Below are 14,393 nucleotides of genomic sequence, written 5' to 3' on the forward strand. Positions count from 1 at the left end.
GTGGTAGGTAAAATGTTAGAATCTGTCATTAAGGAGGAAATTGCGAGGCATCTTGAAGGGAATTGCTTGATAGAGCAGACGCAGCACGGTTTCATTAAAGGGAAGTCGTGTCTGACAAATTTACTGGAGTTCTATGAGGATGTGTCGAGGGCGGTGGATAGAGGAGAGCCGATGGATGTGGTCTTTCTAGATTTTCAGAAGGCGTTTGACAAAGTACCTCACAAGAGGTTATTGCAGAAGGTCGAGGGACATGGAGTTGGGGGTAGGGTGTTAGCGTGGATAGAGGATTGGTTGTCAAATAGGAGGCAGAGAGTGGGGGTCAACGGGTGCTATTCAGATTGGCGGATGGTGACTAGTGGAGTGCCCCAGGGGTCGGTGCTGGGGCCTCAGCTTTTTACCATTTATATAGATGATCTGGAGGAGGGAACCGAGTGTATGGTGTCGAAATTTGCTGATGACACCAAGATTGGGGGAACGGCAAATTGTGCGGAGGGTGTGGAGAGTCTGCAGAAGGATCTAGATAGGCTGGGCGAATGGGCCAGGAAATGGCAAATGGAATTTAATGTTGGCAAGTGTGAGGTGGTCCACTTTGGTAGGAATAATGGTAGGAAGGACTATTACTTACGGGGCGAAAAACTGCAGCAGGCGACGGTGCAGAGGGACCTTGGGGTCCTTGTGCATGAGTCGCAAAAACCCAGCTTGCAGGTGCAGCAGGTGGTCAGGAAGGCGAATGGGATGCTGGCCTTCATAGCGAGGGGGATTGAATATAAAAGTAGGGAGGTCTTGCTGCAGCTGTATAGGGCATTGGTGAGGCCGCAGCTGGAGTACTGTGTGCAGTTTTGGGCGCCGCACCTGCGCAAAGATATTTTGGCCTTGGAGGGAGTGCAGAGGAGGTTTACTAGGCTGATACCGGAGTTGAGGGGGTTGAGCTATGAGGAGAGGCTGAATAAACTAGGCTTGTACTCGTTAGAGTTTAGAAGAATGAGGGGAGCTCTCATTGAGACGTATAAGATGATGAATGGGATGGATAGGATAGAGGTGGAGAGACTCTTCCCGCTCAAAAAAGACAGTAGGACTAGGGGGCACAGCCTCAAGATAAAGGGAGGGCGGTTTAGAACGGAGTTGAGGAGGAACTTCTTCACTCAAAGGGTGGTGAATCTCTGGAATTCTCTGCCCGTTGAAGTGGTGGAGGCTGCCTCGCTAAATATTTTTAAGACGCGGGTTGATGGGTTTTTGATAAGAGAGGGGATTAAGGGTTATGGGGAGAGGGCAGGAAAGTGGAACTGAGCCGCGACAGATCAGCCATGATCTTATTGAATGGCGGGGCAGGCTCGAAGGGCTAGATGGCCTACTCCTGCTCCTATTTCTTATGTTCTTATGTTCTTATGACTGATAGCCAAGGTCTGCACACATAAGGACGGTCTCAACCGGGATCTTGGGTTCCTGTCACACTATCTGCAACGTCCATGACTTGCCTGGGCTTGCAAAAATCTCACTAATTGTCCTGTCTGGAGACAATACACATCCCTTTAACCTGTGCTTAACACTCTCTCCACTCACATTGACTGTAACTTTAAGACTTGATTACCTGTAAAGACTCGCATTCCAAACATTCTTTTGTAAATTGAGTTTGTGTCTTTATATGCCTTGTTTGTGAACAGAACTCCCACTTATCTGACGATGGAGCAGCACTCCAAAAGCTGTTGGACTTTAACCTAGTGCTATGAGATTCTTACTGTTTTTACCCCAGTCTCAATGTTGGCATCTCCGTGTCATGACTGTGGGAGGAAACCAGTGCGCTCAGAGAAAACCCACACAGACATGGGCAGAATGTGTAAACTCTTCAGAGTCACCCAAAGCCAAGATTGAACCTGGGTCCCTGGGGCTGTGAGGCAGCAATGCCCACCACTGTGCCACTATGTCACCTTATTTTTTTGAAATTTTTGAGGAAGTAAGAAGGAGAATTGAGGAGGGTTGTCCATATAGATTTCAGCAAGACATTTGACAAGATCCTACATGGCAGACTGGGCAGAAAAGTGGGGTGTCATTGTGGGAGTATGTCAGGGAATCATAGCGTCTTTATAATGTAGAAGGAAGCTTTTTGGCCCATCAAGTCTGCACTGATTTTCCGACAGAGCATCTTTCCCAGTCCCAACACCACCACCACCACCCATCCAACCAACACCCCCCACCCCACCCCCGGTAACCCTATGCATTTACACTGCTAATTCAGGAGCTGGAAGATTGAAGCCAAAATTGACTCAGTAGTGGATGGGTATTTTTCGCAAATGGTAAATGGTTTCATAAGAACATAAGAACATAAGAAATAGGAGCAGGAGTAGGCCATCTAGCCCTTCGAGCCTGCCCCGCCATTCAATAAGATCATGGCTGATCTGTCGTGGCTCAGTTCCACTTTCCCGCCCTCTCCCCATAACCCTTAATCCCCTCTCTTATCAAGAACCCATCAACCCGCTTCTTAAAAATATTTAGCGAGGCAGCCTCCACCACTTCAACGGGCAGAGAATTCCAGAGATTCACCACCCTTTGAGTGAAGAAGTTCCTCCTCAACTCCGTTCTAAACCGCCTCCCCTTTATCTTGAGGCTGTGCCCCCTAGTCCTACTGTCTTTTTTGAGCGGGAAGAGTCTCTCCACCTCTATCCTATCAATCCCATTCATCATCTTATACGTCTCAATGAGATCTCCCCTCATTCTTCCAAACTCTAACGAGTACAAGCCTAGTTTATTCAGCCTCTCCTCATAGCTCAATCCCCTCAACTCCGGTATCAGCCTAGTAAACCTCCTCTGCACTCCCTCCAGGGCCAAAATATCCTTGCGCAGATGCGGCGCCCAAAACTGCACAGTACTCCAGCTGCGGCCTCACCAATGCCCTATACAGCTGCAGCAAGACCTCCCTACTTTTATATTCAATCCCCCTCGCTATGAAGGCCAGCATCCCATTCGCCAGTCGTGTTCCAAAAAGTTTAGAGTTGGGGTCCATGCTGATTATTGTATATATTACTGATGTAGACTTAAATGTGCAAGGCATGATTGAGAAACTTGCAGATGACATAAACATAGACCATGTAGTTTGTAGTGAAGGGAATAGCTGTCATCTTCAGAATGATATCAATGGTTCAGTTCAATGGGCAGAGAAATAAGAATTCAATCTGGAAAAGTATGGGAAAATGCATCTGGGGAGGGCAAACAAAATGGGAAGACATTGAGAGGGGTTGAGGAAGTGTAAGATATTGGAGTGCATGTCCACAGGTCCTTGAAGGTGGCAGAATGAGTAGATAAAGTGGTCAAGAAAGCATGTGGAGTGCATTAATTTATTGGGTGAGGTATTGAGTGTAAAAGCAGAGACATAATGTTGGAACTGTCTAGAAGGCTAGTTAGGACACAGTACACATTTTGTGTACAGTTCTGGTCACTACATTATAGAAGGACCTATTTTCTCTGGACTGAGTGCAGAAGAAATTTATAAGAATGTTGTCAGGGCTTGAAAGTTGCAGCAATGAGGACAAATTGGATAGGTTAGGGTTGTTTTCCTTAGAACTGAGTAAGCTGAGGGGTGACCTATTTGAGGTGTACAACATTATGAGGGGCTTAGGTAGGGTAGATAGGGAAAACTTGTTTCCCCTAGATGAAAGGTAACACCTATGAGCTGGCCAAAGCCATCCAAGACCTTAGGACAGTTGTGCCCCTGCTCAGATGGAATTCACATTGGCCCCAAACCTAGGCCCCCACCTCCCAGGTCAGGTGCCCTGCAACTTGAACCACCTCTTGGAAATGCTCTCCGTGCTCCTTGCAACTGCATGGAAGCATTTCCTGTGCGGGCTGCTGCTGCACACCTTCTACTATCGCGTCCTCACCTGTCGTCCGGATACATGCTGACAGGCCTTGTTGCCACTGGGTGGCAGAGGCTCCCAGTGGAGGTCTCTCTACAGAGGGATCTCCCCCAACTATCTCAGGGACCTGGGGTGGAAGGTGTTGCACAGAACAGTACCATCCAATTGCAGGTTGCACTGGTTCACAAGCTCCCAAGCATGCCCTTTTTGCAATCCTGTGGAGTCCGTGGTCCACGCCTATATTTCATGTTATAGGCTGCACAACCTTTTCAGTTTTCTTAAAAAACTTTCATTGATGTGTTAATTGCACTTCAGTCCCATGCTCCTGATCTACGGGCACCCGGTGTGGAGGGGAGGTAGAGAAGGAGTATGACTTCCTTGTCCTGCTCCTGGGCCTGGTAAGGCATGCCATCTAAAGGTCCAGATAGCGGGTGATCGAGGGGAGTTGTCCAACCTGACTGTCTGCCCCTCCACTGTAGTTATATTCGCGACCAGGTGTCCCTGGAAAGGGAGCATGTGGTGTCTGAGGGCACAGTTGATGCCTTCCACACCTGTTGGGCACCGCAGGGACTGGGGTGTATTATTGAGCCCTTTAATCACATTTTAATTTGATGTTTTAAGTTCCCTTTCCACTTAGTCTTTTGTTTCAGGTGGCTCCCCTCCTTTTAGGGAGCTGCCCCTTTTGAGTTATCCCCAAGTTAATTTGATTTTGTTTATTTGGTTGGGAAAGAAGAGTTTGGCTCGTTGATGGGCCAATTACCAAGAGGTATAGATTTAAGGTAGAAGCTAGAAAGATTAGAAGGACATTTTCACTCAGGCATCTGGAATTCACTAGCCAAATTGGTGGTTGAGCCTGAAATGCTCAACTCATTTAAAAGGTACCTGGTTCTGCACCTGAAGTGCTGTAACCTGCAAGGCTGCATACAAGGTGCTGGAAAATGGGATTAAAATTAGCGATTAAAGTATTTTTTTCCTCTTTTCTTAGCTGGCCCATACATGATGGGCTGAATGGCCTCTTCTTGCACCATAATTTTTAGATGGTTCTATAACTGCTTGTTGTCTGAAGATTGGACATGCGTAACTCAGAAAGAAATTGAAAAAATATGAAACAGATTCTGTTGTTTCTTCACAACACTATTAGGCAGGCTCCATTCTTGAAGCAGACTGCTGTGAAAAGTTTGTAATTTAAATTGTTTCTTTTAACTAATGGGAATGTTTGTGAAACATCTGTTGCTGCAGGAAGATTTCTCATTGCCTTTTTCCAGGACAATATTGCTTTTAACATTCCTATATTTCTACTGAGATACTGTTGCAGATATTCTAATACTGCTATGTGTGTGCAAACATTAGTAATAAGCCTACCCAACATCTTTTTCAGTTGCTTTTGGATAACTAAATGAGAAATTTAATCCTTGTCTATTTAGTTACTTCCTTCTTCTAATGCAGGCCAACCCTTTCTTGTGACTGCTTCCAGATGATTTTTCTGCATTTTGTGATTTTTCTCTCCCCCCAATTTAGCCTCCTGTTGAACATGGAACAGTATTTATCATGAACCAATTGCAAGAAAGGTTATTGCTGGGCATGCCAATAACAGACAATTTTGAATTACTGTTGTCAATCATCTGCAGATCTTTCATTGTAAATCTCTAAATTGATCCTGATATAACTGTTCAAAATTATCATTGCTGCTTTAAATAATATTGAACTCATCTGGGGATTGAGCCTTTTAGAGAGAAAATCTTTTGCTTTAAAAGTAAATTGATAGTTCCAAGGTTAATCTGATTGGTGGTGATTCAATGCTTTATTATACCCTCTGAAGTTTCAAAGCTGCTTGTTATACTAAAATAAGCTATTTAATGGACATTTTTAAAGAAATATATGTCAGGAAAAGTATACATAATGGCCTCTTTAGCACAGTTTCAGTGCCCTCTCTTTCCCTTGTCTATATATTGCCCTTTGTCAGATCATCTATAGATAAATTGTCACCTTTAATGCTTATACTGCCAATATTCAGTATATCTCCCAAGACCATCTTTGAATTGCCAGAAACACTACCTAACAAGCAATGGATCAGCTAAAATTTCCTCAATGAAATGCCACAAGTATTAAAGCCATTGTTTTGGTCTCAAGCATAAGTTCTGTCCTCTTGACACTAGCTGATCAGGAGGATGGATTCACTCAGCAGATCAAGCAATGTAAGTTCTCAATGCAGGGACATAGTAAGTAGTGTAGGCCTTCGAGTCCCTCAAGCCTGCTCTATCACTCACTTAGATCATAGTAGATCTGTACTCACCACCCACCCCTGTCACCCCCACCTCCCCTATAATGCTCCATACCCTTTGTAGCTTTGTTTCAATTGGTAGCTCCTTAACCAGAATCAGAAGGGTGTGGTTTCAAGGATTGCTCTGGTGGCTTGAGCACCAAAATCTCAGCTGACACTCCAATGTTGCACAGAGAGAGCTGCACACAATATAGGAGATGCTTTGGTATTCTATGTCCTGATTGATAAATCCCAGAATCCTGTATGCTTTATTAACTTAGCTCTTAGCCCTCCTGGACCTACAATGCCTTTTCGATGAGATCCAAGAACTGAGGTCTCCATCAGGAAACAGAGAGTAATGGTGAACAATTGTGATCCAGACTGGAGGAAGATGGGGTTTCACAAGGCTAAGTGTTAGGAATCCTGTGTTTCTTTATAAGCATTAATGACCTAAACTTTGGTGTGCAAGATATAATTTCAAAATTTGCAGATAGGATAAAACTTTTAAGTTTTGTGAACTGTGTGGAGGATAGTGATGGACTTCAAAAGGAAATAGATAGATTGATGGAATGGTTGGACATATGGTTGGACTCTCTGTTTCCTGTAACATAGACAATTTTGTATCCATGCTACTAAAACCCCTTTTGCTCTAGCTTTGCACTATATAAATGAGCATTTTTATCACCTTACCCAACAAGAATTTTTTGACTTCAGTCTGGATCATTTTAATTGACCTGCCATCTACTGTCTTTATGAACATACAAGTATATGAAGTAGGAGCAAAAGTAGGTAATTCAGCCCCTTGTGCCAGCACTGCTATTGTCTGTACTCCCCGTGTCTGCATGAGTTTTTTCCAGGTGTTCTGGTTTCCTCTCAGAATCCAAAAATATACAGGTTAGATGGATTGGCCATATTGAATTCCCCTTACTATCCCACAATATCCAGGATAGGGGGATTAGCGGAGTAAATATGTGGGGTTGTGGGGATAAGACCTAGGTAGAATGCTCTGACACAGAGTCAGGGTAAACTTGATGGGTCAAATGGCATCCTTCTGCACCGTAGGGATTGTATGATTTATTAGCATCATAGCTATTTGTTTGTATTTCCACTTCTACTTTCCTATCTACCGCTGATAACCTTTGTCTAAAAGAATCTATCTCTGTCTTAAAGATAGTCAATTACCCCACTTTCACCACCTTTTGAGGCAGAGAGTTCCAAAGTCGCACAACGCTCAGAGAAAAGAAGAATTCCCCTCACCTCTGTCTGAAAGGGCAACCCCCAATTTTTCTGGACTGACCAGCAAGAGGAAATATCCTTTCCACATTCACTTTGTTAAGAACATTCAAGATCATTTATACTGCAATCATGTCACCCCTCACTCTTCTAAACTCCAGCAGAAAGTGTTCCAGATTTCCATTGCCCTTTATGTAAAATAGTGACCCTGATTTTACTTTGAAATTATCCAGCTCCAAACACCTAGTTGACATAAAGTTGAATTTCAACTCCATTTTATATCCATTCCCAATATTGCTAACTTGCCCCTCAGCATATTTCTGATCCCCAACACAAATCAATCCTCCTCCCATCCAGCTTTCTTGATTTCTTCAAAGTCCTTCTTCACCCTCTATAAACATCAATTCATTCAAACTTTCACCACCCATAGCCTGTCCCGTTCTGACTCCCACTGATCCATTAGCTGTATCTTATACTGACTCCCTATTTCCAAGTGAATAGTTTAAAATCCTTTTATTCCCTTGCCTCCCGATCTTCTGACTCCTTCTATGCATCTCAGACTTATGTCACTCCACCATTACCAGTTGATTTTGATCAATAATCAAAAGTCATTTGATGGATTCAAAGGACTTTTTCTCAGCAACATCTGAAATAGGTGGATTAGAAAGCTCCTGCAAATATTTATTCATTTGGGAATACCCCAACTCTAGCACAAGCGAAAGGAAAAAGGAATCTGTCTAGAGTAAATGTGAACACAAACCTCAGAGAGATGAAGTCTGTTTTCCAGCTTACTAGAACTTAATTTCCAGAACATTTTTTTAAAACAATTTCTCCCCTTCTTTCCCCTCCTGTCCTGAGGAGGTAATTTACGCTGGCGTGGTAAAATTCGATGGGTAGTTGTTTTTTTCCCAAAACTTCACACAATTGATCATTATTTCTATCCAAGTTCATCAACAGGCATCAGTTGGGGAAGCACATTTTTTCTCCTCGAGGCTGAGGCCAATTGTAAAATGCCTTCCATTAATCTAACTCAAATTAGTCAAATTGGCACAGGACAACGATGAAACGTGCAGCGTCTCTGTTCTATATTTCTCGGTATGAGACCCCATGGTTTTATTTAGTCAGCAGATGTTACTTTTATAAGAGTTGGCCATTTGTATCTAATGCACTAGTGCAGCCAGGAAGAAAGTTGAAAGCAATTCAATACCAGTGACTGCACAAGTAGGATTGATAGAAAATGGTTGAATACTAATACCAGAACTGTTTAGAGGTCAGTGTTTTGGGCAAGATTGCAATAACTCCAACAATCTCACGGAGAACTTGTCTGGAGAAGCAATGAAAAACAGAGCAAATTGGGAAAAAAGATGTAGTCAAATGTAATAGAGTCAGTTTCTGTGAGCAGGGAATATTGGCTGCTTAGATGACAACGTCAGATTTAGCACCACAAAAATCCAATATGTCTATCCCCATGAATTATTATAAAGCAATGAATGATCCATCAAATGTTCCAAATTGCTTTAATTGCTGGTGGGTATTACTACTAATTGCTCAGTCTTTATCCAAAAATATTCCAGTAATTGTAGACTAAGTAAATTTGGATTGCTGTCTAAAATCAGTCATGTGAAAACAAAAGCAGGAAGCTGTCCTTTCTTCTTTGTTAAAGAACTGAAGACTTGTTTGTTATTTAGCTCCATTATATTTGGAACAACATGTGTCCTTTCTCAAAAAACTGAAAGCCTTCATTATTTCTGTACTGTGGCATTCAGTTGTTGTGTACACTTGAGTTAGCCTTCAGAAAGACTTTGCAGCAAAACTCAGCAATGCAAAAACTTACCAACAGCTTAGAGTCATTAGCTGGAATTTTACCATCCTGCCCGCCACGGAATCGGAGCGGGCAAGGAGCAGACAGTGGAAATGTCCATTGATCTTGGGCAGGATTTTATGGTTTTGGGATGAGCAAGGCCCATTAAGTGTGATATAAAAAAAGCCTCTGCTTACTTGTGACTGTGACTTAGATTTAAAAAATATTAAAAATTGTGAAGATTGAAATCTATTGGTAGCAATTGTAAGATAATGAGTGGAAGGAGGGGAAAGGTGGTGCAGTGCTAGAGTTTGCAAAGGATTTTGTCACTGCTTTGCAATGTAAGAATGGCGTTTAGATAGAATCGAAATAGATGGTATTATAAAACAGGAAGAAAAATGATATGAGTATTAGTGTGCATTACAGATCAAACCGTAAGATCTGAAGAGTTATAAAGGAATACAACAGGAGAATAACACCAGCTCATTATAATAATCCTAATGCAGACATGAACTTAGGCTGAGATTCTCTGACCTCCCCTCAGCAATTTTCTCGGTGGTGGGAGGCAGTGCGCTATTCGCTGGCTGTGGGATCCTCTGGTCCTGCCGCTCTCAGTGGGAATTCCCATTGAAGCCAGCCCCTCCACTGACAGGAAATCCGCAGCAGGGGATGCACAGCTGGGCAGAACGAGAATGCCCCATCTGAATTCTGGCCTTAGGAAATTCCTGTATCTAATAACACATGAAGTAGACAAAGTACATGCCTATGTCTCTGTCCATACCCTACATTTTCCTGGAATAGGTCACCAGCCTGTCTCCAGAGACTATAGATTGAGGAGTTCCAATTTGTATCAAATATGGCCGACCAGGAGACTCTCCCAGTCTCCTGCCATTGAGGGTCTGCAGGTTGATAATCTGTTTGGCCTTGTTATGAATGCACTGTACATGGCCATCACGGCCTCAAGTGAGACTCAAACTCACAATTACATGCTGAGAGGCAGGATTGCTGCCCACTGTGGGACATTTTAGAATGAGAGATCATAGCCTTAGAATAAGAGGTAGCAAATTTAAAACAGAGTTGAGGAGAAACTAATTCTCCCAAAGGGTTGTGGACCTGTAGAATTCACTACCCCAAAATGTGGTAGATGCTGGGACAGTGAGTAAATTTAAGAAGGAATTAGACAGATTTTTAATTGGTAATGAGTTGAAGGATTATGGCGAGAAGGCAGGAAAATGGATATGAGGAGCATATCAGCCATGACCGAATGGCAGAGCGGACTCGATGGGTCGAATGGCTTAATTCTGCTCCTATATCATATAAATTTATGAACCTCCCCTGTGCAGACTGGAATGAAGATAATACATATGGTCAATGCAGAAAATGAATTTTAGAATTAAATCAGGATTGTTTCTATAAGATAAATATATTTCTGGTCCAACAGGAGAAATAATTGCTTGATTTTAGTTTTGGCGCATGAAGTGGGACAAAAAGTGCTGATGTGGAAATAAGAATAAATGACCACCAATATAAGAATAGAATAGAATAGGATAACGAAGAATCAAGATGACTAGTGCTGGGCTGCACAAAGGAAAACAAAAATCAGTGAGCAGGCATCTGGAGCACATTGACTGCATGGAAAAGTGAGAGAACAGGCAAACAAAGTAGCACTGGGAAATCTTCTGACGCAACACAGATTTAACCAAATTAAATATATTCTCTCAAGGCAAAAATAAGTGGACTAAAGCAAAGAATTTAGAGGTTAAATAGATTAAAACCAACTTAGAATGGAGGTAAATGATAAAGTTATGGCTATCAATGCTAAATCAATTCATGGGGTATTAGAGTAGAGTAAGAAGGTGAATTGGAGATAAATGTACAATAACTGAGTATAAAAAGCAAACCGATTATATTGAAGGAAATAGTATGGCTTTAGATGTACCATACACAATGTTTAGTGGTACTGAGGTGGGACAATTCCATAGAACCATTGAACCATAGAACACTACAGCACAGAAACAGGCCCTTTGGCCGTTCTTGGCTGTGCCGAACCATTTTTCTGCCTTGTCCCACTGACCTGCACCTGGACTATATTCCTCCACACCCCTCTCATCCATGTACCTGTTCAAGTTTTTCTTAAATGTTAAAAGTGAGTCCGCATTCACCACTTCATCTGGCAGCTCATTCCACACTCCCACCACTCTCTGTATGAAGGAGCCTCCCCTAATATTCCCTTTAAACTTTTCCCCCTTCACCCTTAACCCATGTCCACTAGTTTTTTTTCTCTCCTAGCCTCAGTAGAAAAAGCCTGCTTGCATTCATTCTATCTATACCCATCATAATTTTATACACCTCTATCAAATCTCCCCTCATTCTTCTACGCACTAGTAAATAAAGTCCTAACCTATTCAACCTTTCTCTGAAACTAATTCAGTGATGCATTGAGTGAGGTGGGCGAAGGAAAGGGATGGGGGACGGGATGTTGCAGCAGCTAAATGCTAAAGGATAAACATGTGGCAGAGAGTTTAAGTAAATACTCCAGTACATCTTTCCATAGGATGATGACAGCATAAATGCAGAAGGAAATGTGCATTAAATGGCAGAGTTTATTGTAAGAAAAGAATTGTTTTCGAAAGCTCACTGAACAATGCTGATTTGCCTGCCAGCCTGCTGAGAGAAGTCAGGGAGGAGATAACAGGTTCCGCTGACAATTTTGCAGCAGAAATATTCAATTTGGTGTTTGGAACTGGAGAGTCACTAACATAGCATCTGTGTTCAAGAAACGAGATAATATGCATGGGATAACTATAGACAAGTCAGTTTATCAGCTGTGGAAAAATACTTCGCGGGTTAAATTGGATAGACCTTGAAAACAGGTGTGGGGATTATAATGCACAAATATCCTGTATCCATTATTGAAATGTAGGAAGCATGCCAACTTGGTGCTGCCTGCTCATTATAATCATTTCTGGATGCAGCCACGCGAACTACACTGTTCATTTATTACACGTATCAGCAGGGTACCCAATCCTTCCAGCACTACTTAAAGTTAGCCAACATGGCTTAACGCTGGACTGCACTTCTTAAAAGTGAAGTACATTGCAACATGAGCAGGTCTTGGGAGTCATGCAAGCAACAGATTGTACAAAGCTTTTTGATTTTGTTTCATTTATTATTGTCACATCCATTAGGATACAGTAAAAGTATTTCTTCTTGCATGCTAAACAGGCAAAACATACCATTCATGAAGTGCATAGAGAAAAGGGAAAGGATAAGGTGCAAAATATAGGGGGTGATTCTCTCAAAAAGATTTTAAGTGTTGAATTTGTGTAAAATCTGGAATAAACCCTGCTGCTTTTTTTTCAGCAGGATTTTCAAAATGAATTTCCCACACTCAGTGCACTGCAGAGTGCCTCAGAGAGATTCATGCTGAAAATCCGGGGGCAGGGCATATTCCCACTGGAAAGGCCAGCAGCATAGCGCTGAGTGGATGCTGCATATGCACCAATCTGTTAGTGTCAAGATCAATGCATGCACAGTAGCCCTGCACTGCTAAATGCCCAATTGCTGGCCAGCTCGATCACTGGCCTGCCCCCCAACCCCACAGAGTTTCCCCCTCTGACCCCTCAGCCCCTTGATCGCTGACCTCTCAGATCTTTTTGGGCCAGCACCAATGTCCTTCCCCACCAATCCACTCCAATCTCCCTGACCATCACCCTCTCCTTCCTACCCCCACCCATCTCCTTCCCTTGGCAGTCCTGACCCACTTCCTTTCCGGCAGTCCTGACCCACTTTCCCCCGCCACCACCCCACCCCCAATCCACCACCACCACCGACCCCCCCCCACCACCACCCAGAAGGCCTGCCCGACCACCATACTCCCTCCCTCTGTATCGATCCCTATGCAGAGTGGCAGTGAGACCCCGCGCCCCCATTGATTGCCCTCCAATAGGCCCTGCCCCAAATAAGCCCCACCCCTTGGCACTGCCTGATGCCTGGTGGGCAGTGCCAAGGTGCCCAATGAGCAGTGCCAATTTGCCCCTTCAGCAATGCAAGAGGGCCAAGCTGACACTGCCCAATGGGCACCCCCCTTACGCTCGATCTCATGGAAAGGCATCAATGGCCATTCTTCCCTCCAGTAGGGTCGGCCACCTGTTCCCCGTTTGGAGGGTGGGCAAGAGTAAACCCTGCTAAAGTGAACTACTCCTGGTGCAGGGGGGTGGGTGGGAGGAGGGTGAGATGCTAGCAGGCCCAGCAGCTTCAGTCCCTGGCCCACTAATGACATTCAAATCCGAATTTAAATGTTGAAATCATCTGATTTTCAGCCCAAAACTGATGATGCTACGAATCTTTGCCTGGGAGACTTGCAGAGGACATGGTGCCCAACAGGGAGCTTGCTAAATGGCCTCCGTTGATGAGAATCACCCCATAGTGTTGCAGTTACAGGTCAGATGAAGAGATTCTTGACACACTTCCCTCTGTATTCTCGTACCTAATCCTCATTCTCACATTCCCCCATTCTGTTTTGTGTCTTCTGCTCTGTTTCTCACCTTTGCCTTTGCTGCATATATGGAAGGAGCAAGGGCAGCCAGCGAACTCTACAATCTATCCAGACTGAAAATGAAGACAGAATCCTGACAAGGGAACTCCTGTACACTGATGATGCTGAACAAGTTGCCATTCAGAAACTCGCAGAATCACAGAATTGTTATGGCACAGAAGGAGGCCATTTGGCCCATCATGCCTGCACCAGATCTCAAAACTAGCATTAAGATTTTAGCGCCATTCCCCAGCATTTTCCCCATACCCCTACACATTATATCTATTCAAATAATCATCTAATGCAGTTTTAAATGATTTGGTACAGCCTGCCTCCACCACACTTCCAGGCAGTGCATTCCAGCCCTGAACCACTCAGTCTGTGAAAGCTTTTCCTCTCATTTGCAAATCATTTTTCATTTTTGCCCTCTTGTTCTTGATCCTTTTATGAGCGGGAACAGTTTTGCCCTATTTACTCTGTCTAGTCCCCTCATGATTTTCAACATCTCTATCAAATCTCCTCATAGCTTTCTTCACTCCAAGGAGAACTGTCACAACTTTTCCAATCTGTCCTCATGACTGAAGTTTCTCATCCCTGGAACCATTCTTGTAAAATTGTTCTGCACTCTGTCCGATGAGTTCACATCCTTATTATTGTTTGACACCCAGAACTGTACACAATATTCCAACTGCGGTCTAAGTAATCTCTTGTACA

Source organism: Carcharhinus amblyrhynchos, chromosome 1 (genome assembly GCF_965287045.1).
Source record: "Carcharhinus amblyrhynchos chromosome 1, sCarAmb.v2.hapA, whole genome shotgun sequence".
Classification (NCBI taxonomy): Eukaryota; Metazoa; Chordata; class Chondrichthyes; order Carcharhiniformes; family Carcharhinidae; genus Carcharhinus; species Carcharhinus amblyrhynchos.